Below are 9810 nucleotides of genomic sequence, written 5' to 3' on the forward strand. Positions count from 1 at the left end.
TGAAAATCGGTGAAAACAATCCAAGACCTATTGAATTGAATTCAAAAATCACGAATGAGATCACGTCCCAAACAATGATACAAATATGAATTATAAGCAATAATTCAAGAAAGGGATGAATAAAGTTCTTATTCTTCTTCAAAAAATAACTGATTTTCAAGTACAAGTATGAACTCTATTTATAGTGCTAATAACATAACTCTCGAAAATATCAAAAGTCTAAAGCAATTAAATAACTATTAAAGTCTCATTATTAAACTAATTAATGACCCATTATTGAAATATTAAAGATCCATTATGGCAGCAATTAATAAGCCGATTATGAAGATTCTTCAACTCATTTAAGCTAGTTATGATTATTTTCATGAAGCCTTTCTTGCCACCAAATCATGGAACTTTAGAAAAGATAAGGGTTGGGTCATCCTTATTAAAGCACACATCATTAATGATTTGTCCACACATGTATCATTCCCTCCTTCTTCGAAAGGAATTGTCCTCAATTCAGTAAGAACGAAATTGTGTTGTTCCCCTATACGAACCTTCCCTGACAGCAAGTCTTGAAAACAAAATTTTATTGCATAATGTGACCTTTTCTTTATTTCAACTTGGTCTTTTCTCCACATACACATGTTCTTCAAATAGCTAAAAGAACTCGCCAAATGAAATCCTAACCGTGTCTTCCATTTGTGGATCAAAAACCACTTTCGTACACTCCCATGAACAAGATTAGGACCTAGTAAATTATTCTTGAAATAATTTAAAGGATTAACAATGGCCATATGAAATATTAGATCATGGTTTGTACTTGTGGGTTGATGAACAACATGTTCCAATAACATGGCTTCCCAACTAAAGGTACACCACAAGAATAGGAATCCAAGCATTATAAACTCCCTCCCTCGTAATTGCTTGGAACTTGGAACTTGATGGGTCGCTCCTTCTTCTAGGTTCTTAGAAAGACGGTTTGTTATAAGACGAGTATCATCATCCTTCTTAACCACAACCACATCTTCGTGGTCAAGAACTTGCTCCACCTCTTTGAATTCTTCAACCTTTTCTTCAACAATTTTGTTTGTAACAACAAAATCTTTTTCTTTCAAAAACTTTTCATCAATTTCGTTTCCAAGCACAAAATTTATTTCTTCTTCAATTTCTTCATGATCCTCTTCCCCATAAATATCGTAGATAGGGCTAGAGTCTTCAATAATTTCATCTCCAACCATGAAAGTGAATTTTTCAATAAATTCCTCTTCAAACAAGAAATTTATTCTTTCACAAAATTCCCCTTCACCATCGGTGTCGTAGATGGGACCGAAATCTTCTTCCTCCTCTTCTTCAACATATAGCTTGCGCAACATTTTTGGATAACAACTCAGTTCAAACAAACTTAGCAGAATTTCTTTTGAACAAACCCAATCGGAACTAGGCTCTGATACCACTTATGATACGTGTATGGGCTTGATTTAGTGAGTGGGGTAATTTTTAGGTAAATTAAGAGAGAATAACAACCACAAATGATATGTGAATGGCAAGAAATGGATAGATTAGTAACAACTCAAGACCTATTAAGTTGTATACCGGTGAAAACAATCCAAGACCTATTGGATTGAGTTCGTATCAAGTCAAGAACGCATCCTAACAAGATAATTTGTGAATTATAACAATAATTCCAATTGAACAAAGGTTTTTTTCTTAAAAATTCGTCTATTCACTTTCCCATGCATAAACTTGGCTTTATATGAAGCCTTTATTACAAACATGGTGGTTACAAGCCAACCAACCAATTATTCATTAAAACTAGTAAATAGAAATTAAGGTAACTCTTGAAAGAACACAAAAAAAAACGTCCATGAGACTTGTGAATGAAAAAAAAACGGCTATGCTTGCTTAAGGAGCCATAAGAAGCATTAAGGAGTCATCATAAGCATTAAAGTGTAACCCTAATCCACCAAAGAGTGTCAAAAATGGCTAGGAGGCTTTATGAAGCAAATAGTAACGTTTTTAGCACTTATGAAGCCTTAAAAATGTTGCCCTAGTCTTCATGCAACCTTAATTGAATTTGTGGGTTACCATGCACAACCCAACCATTGAGCCCAAACCACCTTCTAGCCCACTAGTAATCACTAATCCATCACATTTTGGGCTTTCATGATCCATGCATGGATCATCCCTTCCCCCTTTGAAAGGAATTGACCTCAATTCATCAAGTCCATCATCATCAAGATAAGGTGAAAGATCTCCCACATTAAAGGTAGCATGCATTCCATGGTCTCCTCCCAAATCCACCTTGTAACCATTATCATTTTCATAATTTGTCACTTCCACACATGTATCAATCTTGATCTAATAAGATCAGGAAAGAGAGGATGGTAAGTCCTCCGAATTGAATCAAGAGATATGATACGAGGGATATCTCTTTATGACATACATCGATATCTATTAAGCGATAAAGCAGGAAGGAGTTATCACAACAGATAATTTATTGCTAAAGGAATGATTGAGGAGCAACGCTGGGATTTCTTGAGAAATACTCCCATAGTATTTCTTGTCTCGCTGCAACGACGGCTCATTGTTTGGGTATTGGGCAAGTTTTAGGCATACCGTACACCACAGTCACTCCCAAGCACATATTGGCCATGTCTCGAATGAATATAGTTGGCCAGACTATATTGATCCTAGACACGACTACATAACTGCCCAGGTTTAACCGCAAAGTACAACACCCATTTACTTATGTTTCATTCTACTAGTAGTTACGAATTTTGATGATTAGGTATACTTGTATACTTTTGAAAATACTTATACTTTGAAGGATACTTTTAGTTTAGAGCACTTACGCCCTTAGTGTTTATAGTTTTATACCATGCAAGGTTTGCTATACTCCATTCACTATAAACAATGGCTCTGATACCAATCTGTCACACCCCGAAAACCTAAGGCGGAAACATTCCTGGGGCGGACTCCACGTCGAGTATCAAATCCAATGCACATAGTAAGCAAAGTAAACAACCATTACATTACATATCAAAGTTTACATTTGTTCAAAAGTAAAGTTGTATATTTGTAATACATAGTATATATGAACAAAATGAGACGAATCTTCTATGCACTCCGTCTTCGCCAAAAATGATCGTTGGGTACCTGTCTAATGTTGACATGAGAATACAAGCAGTTTGAAAATCAGCATAAAGCTGGTGAGTTCATAAGATGTTTGTTTTGTGAAAATGTACGAGTTTCCTTTGGTTTTCCGAGAAGTTTGTTATCCAAGAAAATCCCATATTTTCTTAAAAGTAATGTTTGATTAATTCTTGGTTACACGGTTCTGGTTATGTTGAACTATGATCCCAGAAAAGTCCCATACGTTCCTGATTGTATGTTACCAATTGTGAAAGATGTAAAGTTATCTGGTTTATTACACTTTTCTAGTTATGTAAACGTTCCCCAGGAAAGTTCCATACTTTCTTGAATGTTGGTTATCAATGCAAAAGATGTATTCTGTAAAACGTGGTTATGTTCAGTGTTTCCCTAGGAAAATCCCATATTTTGCTAAAAGTAAGTTTAGTTATTGAATTTCGATGTAATGTTTGATTACCATTTGTATTTATTGTATTAACTAGGTATTCTGATATCCTAATAGTGTTTCACTGGAGTGTACCTAGATACATGTAATTGTATTCGTATTCCTATTCTTAATCATATTCATAGTTATAATTTATATTTGTATTCATATTATATTTGTAGTCCTATTCGTATTCGTATTCCTAGTCCTATTCATAATCCCATTCGTATTTGTATTTGTATTCGTATTCGTATTCGCAGTCGTATTCCTATCCCTAATCCTACTCCTAATACTATTCGTATTCGTATTCGTATTTGTATTCGTATTCGTATTCGCAGTTGTATTCATATCCCTAATCCTACTCCTAATACTATTCGTATTCGTATTCGTATTCGTATCTCTAATCCTACTCCTAATACTATTCGTATTCGTATTCGTATTCGTATTCGTATTTGCAGTCGTATTCATATCCCTAATCCTACTCCTAATACTAATCGTATTCTTATTCATATTCGTATTCGTATTCGCTGTCGTATTCGTATCTCTAATCCTACTCCTAATATTATTCGTATTCGTATTCGTATTCGTATTCGCATTATTACTTTAGTATTCCTATTCGTTCTATTTCTAGTTACACTTTCGTATTCGTTCTGTTCCTGGTTGTACTTTCGTATTCGTATTCGTATTAGTTCTAATTGATGGTTAGTATGAATTATTCGCAGATTATTAAATATAATTTAGATTGTAACACATTATCAGGAAATCTATGATTAGTCTGAAAGTTAACTTCGTAATTCGAACTATTTGATAAACACAATTTTTGATATTAGAACATACAGAATGAAATCAATTGAATTGAAAACAATAAGTTGGAGTACAAGATTTCCTTGTACTTTTGCTTGTATTCCCCCTGAAAATAGTAAAAAACATTTGAAAAATGGTAGGGGTATGAACTCACCGGTTAAGAAACACGACGTTCCGGATGCTAAGTGTCGATTCAAGGTTTGATAACACGCGAGGTTCCTATGTAATACGAAATGGTATAGAAATATATCTAATTAGATTTATAAACTCTAATTAGATATGATATTACACTCCAATGAGCGAAAACACTTCAAAACAAGTGTTTGGAGTGACCCGGGTAACATCTACGGACGTGTATTGATGCGTGGGACTTGGGAATTGAGTTTACTCTTAAAGAGTAGACTTTTTAGGGAGTTTAATACCCTAAACACCTCATCCATATGAGTTCACGGCCGTGAACTCATGGGTGCACAATGGCTTCATAACACTCGGGAATAATTGCTAGACTTGGGTTTTTGGCTTTGGAATGGATTATAACACACATAGGAACCATTTATTGGAGTTTACGGCTGTAAACATGGACTTTACGGTCGTAAACTCCCCTCACTTCAAATCCTTAATGTTTTGGTCCTTAAACAATCACATGTGATTCTAATGATTTTTCCCAAGCCTTGTATGATTTTTTAAGGGGCTTTTGGCATGTGTTTAGGAGTTTACAGCCCATGAACACCCTCATGGCCGTAAACTCCTTAGATGGGGAAAATAATATGTTTTAAGGTCCAACACTTGTTTGTAAAAACTTCTAGAATTTATCCCAAGGCTTTAGGTGTGTTAAAGTGGCTTTTTAACACATTTAGAGGAGTTTACTCTCCAAGAACAATGAGTTTATGGCCCAAGTATGTTCTTGGGTAGTAAACTCAAGTTTACTCCTCTAAATTTATGTTCAAGGTGTTCCAAGGCCAATTCCATAATTCTACAAGTCGTATCTAAGCCTTGTTGGTGTTTTGGAAGGATTTAAGGGCTTAAAACCCCCTTTAATATGTGTTTACTCTCCATGATATGGAGTTTACGGCCCAAGCTTGTTCTTGGGCATTAAACTCATGTTTACTCTCCAAAAATTAAGTTCAAGGAGTTCTATGTCCGGTCCATTAAGCCATTAAGCCATATCTAAGCTCCAAAGGTCGATTGGAAGGGTTTTTAGGCTCCAAAACCCATTTTATGTGAGTTCACGGCCTAGGACTGTTCTAGGGCCATAAACTCATGAATATGGTCCTATTCCATGATTTAAACTCGAATTTGAATGCTAGAGAGGTTGCATAACAAATTAGGGAAGGTACCTTGGTGATTAGAAGCCTTAAATTTGAGATTTTGGACCCTTAAACTTGAATTTAGGAGAGAGGTTAGAGAGAGAGTAGAGAGAGAGAGAGAGAGAAAGCTTCAAATGATAGCTTGAACATGTTTAAATAGGTCCCAAAACTTGGACACGGTGGAATTCTACCCGATATCGGCACTAAACGGGGCTTTTGGTCGCACCCGATTAAGTTTCCGTAACTCAGTGGGGACGTTTCTAAAATTTCTGAAATAAATATTTTGGGCTAATTTCATGAGTTCCTAAGGGGTTTGGACACTCATTAGTATCAAATAAACATATAAGTTTAAATAATATAGCCCAAAACAAAATCGGAACGAATCGATAAACGGCGAATTTTTACGGGTAGAATGGGCTTTCGGCGATGGAAAATTTCGGGTTGTTACATTATCCCCCCGTTAGAGGGAATTTCATCCCGAAATTCAAAGATTTAGATACGGATCATGAAAAGAAAAGATATGTGGATGGATTAGCTTCTCCAGGTTTTCACGCTCCCAAGTGGCAACGGGTCTCCGGTTGACGTTCCAGCGAACCCTCACTTTCAGGACGCGTCTTGGTTTCGTTGGGTAGATACTTCTTAAAGACCGAGACGTGAAGTACCAGAGGAATGTTACTAAGTTCCAAGGGTAATCGAAGTTTGTAGGCTACGGAATCAATCCTAATGAGGATTTCGAAAAGTTCTATGTTCCTTGGGACACGCGTTTCAGAATGTAACAAGCCATCATTCTCATTGTTGGCTACCTTTGATGGACGTTTCGAGTACAAGTTGATGACTACGTTTATGAAATGGTTTGAATGAATAGGTAACAGTTTATCTTTCAGGTCTAGAATTGAAAAAGGATTGCAAGTAAAAGGGTTATCGAAGAGGAATATACCTGAGGCAACTGTAGGATCGGTGGCTGTCTCACCTTGTCCTATAGTTAGGACTCTTCCAGTGTTACCAGTTGTTGTTGCATTGGGGCAGTTTCTCTTATAATGCCTGACCCTGCCGCAACCATAACGACTGACGCCCGCTCTGGAAGCTTGATTTGTTGGTGTTCTGCAACTCCGCGCAAGGTGACCCTCTTGGCCATAATTTTTGCAAAATTTTACACGACAGGGACCGGGGATATAGTGGTGGTAACTGCACTGGTTACACCACGGGAGAATACCGGCATATCTGGTGATAGGTGCTTGGGCTGAGGAACCGATGACAGGTACGACAGCAGGGGTAGTGGCAGCGTGGACTGCCACCATTTGTTGTCTCTTCGAGAACTCCTGTAAAGGCTGACATTTCTCCCCCGCCTCCCAAAACTTTCTTTTCTCACCACTTCTTTCTGTCGGTTCAGGAGTGGTGGCTGCTTCCTCTACGTCCTCACTATGGTCGATCAACATTTGCGCTAGGCATTTCGTGCTGTCGTATGTATTCGCATTCGCAGCTATAACGTTCCATTTGGTTGGCTGGGTTAATCCCCAGATAAACCTCTCAATCTTCTTACTTTCAGGGGTAACCATCCCTGGACAAAGAAGCGATGAGTCATAAAATCTGGATGTGTAGGCGGCGATATCGGAACCTTTCATCTTCAGGTTCCAGAGTTCATGCTCCGACTTCTGAATTTCACCCCGAGGGCAATACTCTGCGTGTAGAAGTTCCTTCATAACTTCCCAACCCATAGCATTGGCTACAGGTAGAGTTAGAGATTTGACTCGGCCGTTCCACCAAGTCAGGGCTTTGTTGGTGAGAGTGCAGGCGACAAACTTCACCTTGTCGGATTCTGAACAAGCACAAATCTCAAAGATAGATTTGTTCTTCTCTAACCACCGAGTTAGAGCAATGACACTTCCTGTGCCATCAAAGAATGTGGGTTTCGCGTTCATAAAGTCTTTATAGGAACACTCCTTTCGGTGTCCCTAGCTACTTTCCTGGTTTTGAGGTTGGGGACCACCTCCCGAACTACCGGGGTTCATTTGCGACATGGCTGCTGAGAATGGTACAGTTAAAACTGACTGAAGGGTTGCCAGGTCGATTTGATGAGAAGGTGGTGTTGGAGGAGGGTTGTTGTTGGTCTTCGAGTTGGGTCTCTTTCTTGGAGGCATCTTGATCTAATAAGATCAGGAAAGAGAGGATGGTAAGTCCTCCGAATTGAATCAAGAGATATGATACGAGGGATATCTCTTTATGACATACATCGAATTCTATTAAGCGATAAAGCAGGAAGGAGTTATCAAAATAGATAATTTGTCGCTAATGAAATGATTAAGGAGCAACGCTGGGATTAGGAATTCTATAACGGATTTGGCTCGAGAAATACTCCCGTAGTATTTCTTGTCTCGCTGCAAAGACAGCTCATTGTTTGGGTATTGGGTAAGTTTTAGGCATACCATACACCATAGTCACTCCCAAGCACATGTTGGTCGTGTCTCGAATGAATATAGTTGGCCAGGCTCTATTGATCCTAGACACGACTACATAACTGCCCAGGTTTAACCGCAAAGTACAACACCTATTTACTTATGTTTTGTCCTACTAGTAGTTACGTATTTCGATGATTAGGTATACTTGTATACTTTTGAAAATACGTATACTTTGAAGGATACTTTTAGTTTAGAGCACTTAGGCCCTTAGTGTTTATAGTTTTATACCATGCAAGATTTGGTATACTCCATTCACTATAAACAAGGGCTCTGATACCAATCTGTCACACCTCGAAAACCTAAGGCGGAAACATTCCTGGGGCAGACTCAATGTTGAGTATCAAATCCAATGCACATAGTAAGTATAGTAAACAACCATTACATTACATATTAAAGTTTACATTTGTTCAAAAGTAAAGTTGTACATTTGTAATACATAGTATATATGAACAAAATGAGACGAGCCTTCTGTACACGGTTCTGGTTAGGTTTAACTATGATCCCAGAAAAGTCCCATACTTTCCTGATGCGTGTATGGGCTTGATTTGATGAGTAAGGTAGTGTTTAGGTAAATTAAGAGAGAATAACAACCACAAATGATATGTGAATGGAAAGAAATGGATAGATTAGTAACAACTCAAGACCTATTAAGTTGTATACCGATGAAAACAATCCAAGACCTATTGGATTGAGTTCGTATCAAGTCAAGAACACGTCCCAACAAGATAACTTGAGAATTATAACAATAATTCAAAGTGAAAATAATGGTTCTTTGATTAAAATTCGTGTATTACTTTTTCCATGCATAATTTGGCTTTATATGAAGCCTTTATTACAAATTTGGTGGTTACAAGCCAACCAACCAATTATTCATTAAAACTAGTAAATAGAAATTAAGGTAACTCTTGAAAGAACACAAAAAAAAACGTCCATGACACTTGAGGATGAAGAAAAAACGTTCATGCTTCATTAAGGAGCCATAAGAAGCATTAATGAGCCATCAGAAGCATTAAAGTGTAACCCTAATCCACCAAAGAGTGATAAAAACGGCTAGGAGGCTTTATGAAGTAAAAAGTAACGTTTTTAACACTTATGAAGCCTTAAAAATGTTGCCCTAGCCTTCATGCAACCCTAATTCAATTTGTGGGCTACCATGCACAACCCAACCATTGAGCCCAAGCCACCTTCTAGCCCACTAGTAATCACTAATCCATCACCTTTTGGGCTTTCATAATCCATGCATGGATCATCCCTTCCCCCTTTGAAAGGAATTGACCTCAATTCATCAAGTCCATTATCATCAAGATAAGGTGAAAGATCTCCCACATTAAAGGTAGCATGCATTCCATGGTCTCCTCCCAAATCCAAATTGTAACCATTATCATTTTCAGAATTTTTCACTTCCACACATGTATCATTCCCTCCTTCTTCGAAAGGAATTGTCCTCAATTCAGTAAGAACCAAATTATGTTGTTCTCCCATGCAAACCTTCCATGACAATAGGTCTTGAAAACACATATTTATTACAGAATGTGACCTTTTCTTTACTCCATGTTGGTCTTCTCTCCACATACACATGTTCTTCTTCAAACAACTAAAATAACTCACATAATTCAATCCTAACCGTATCTTCCATTTGTAGATCAAAAACCATTTTCGTACCTTCCCATGAACTCGACCCTGC

Source organism: Lactuca saligna, chromosome 6 (assembly GCF_052625555.1).
Source record: "Lactuca saligna cultivar CGN05327 chromosome 6, ASM5262555v1, whole genome shotgun sequence".
Taxonomy (NCBI): domain Eukaryota; kingdom Viridiplantae; phylum Streptophyta; class Magnoliopsida; order Asterales; family Asteraceae; genus Lactuca; species Lactuca saligna.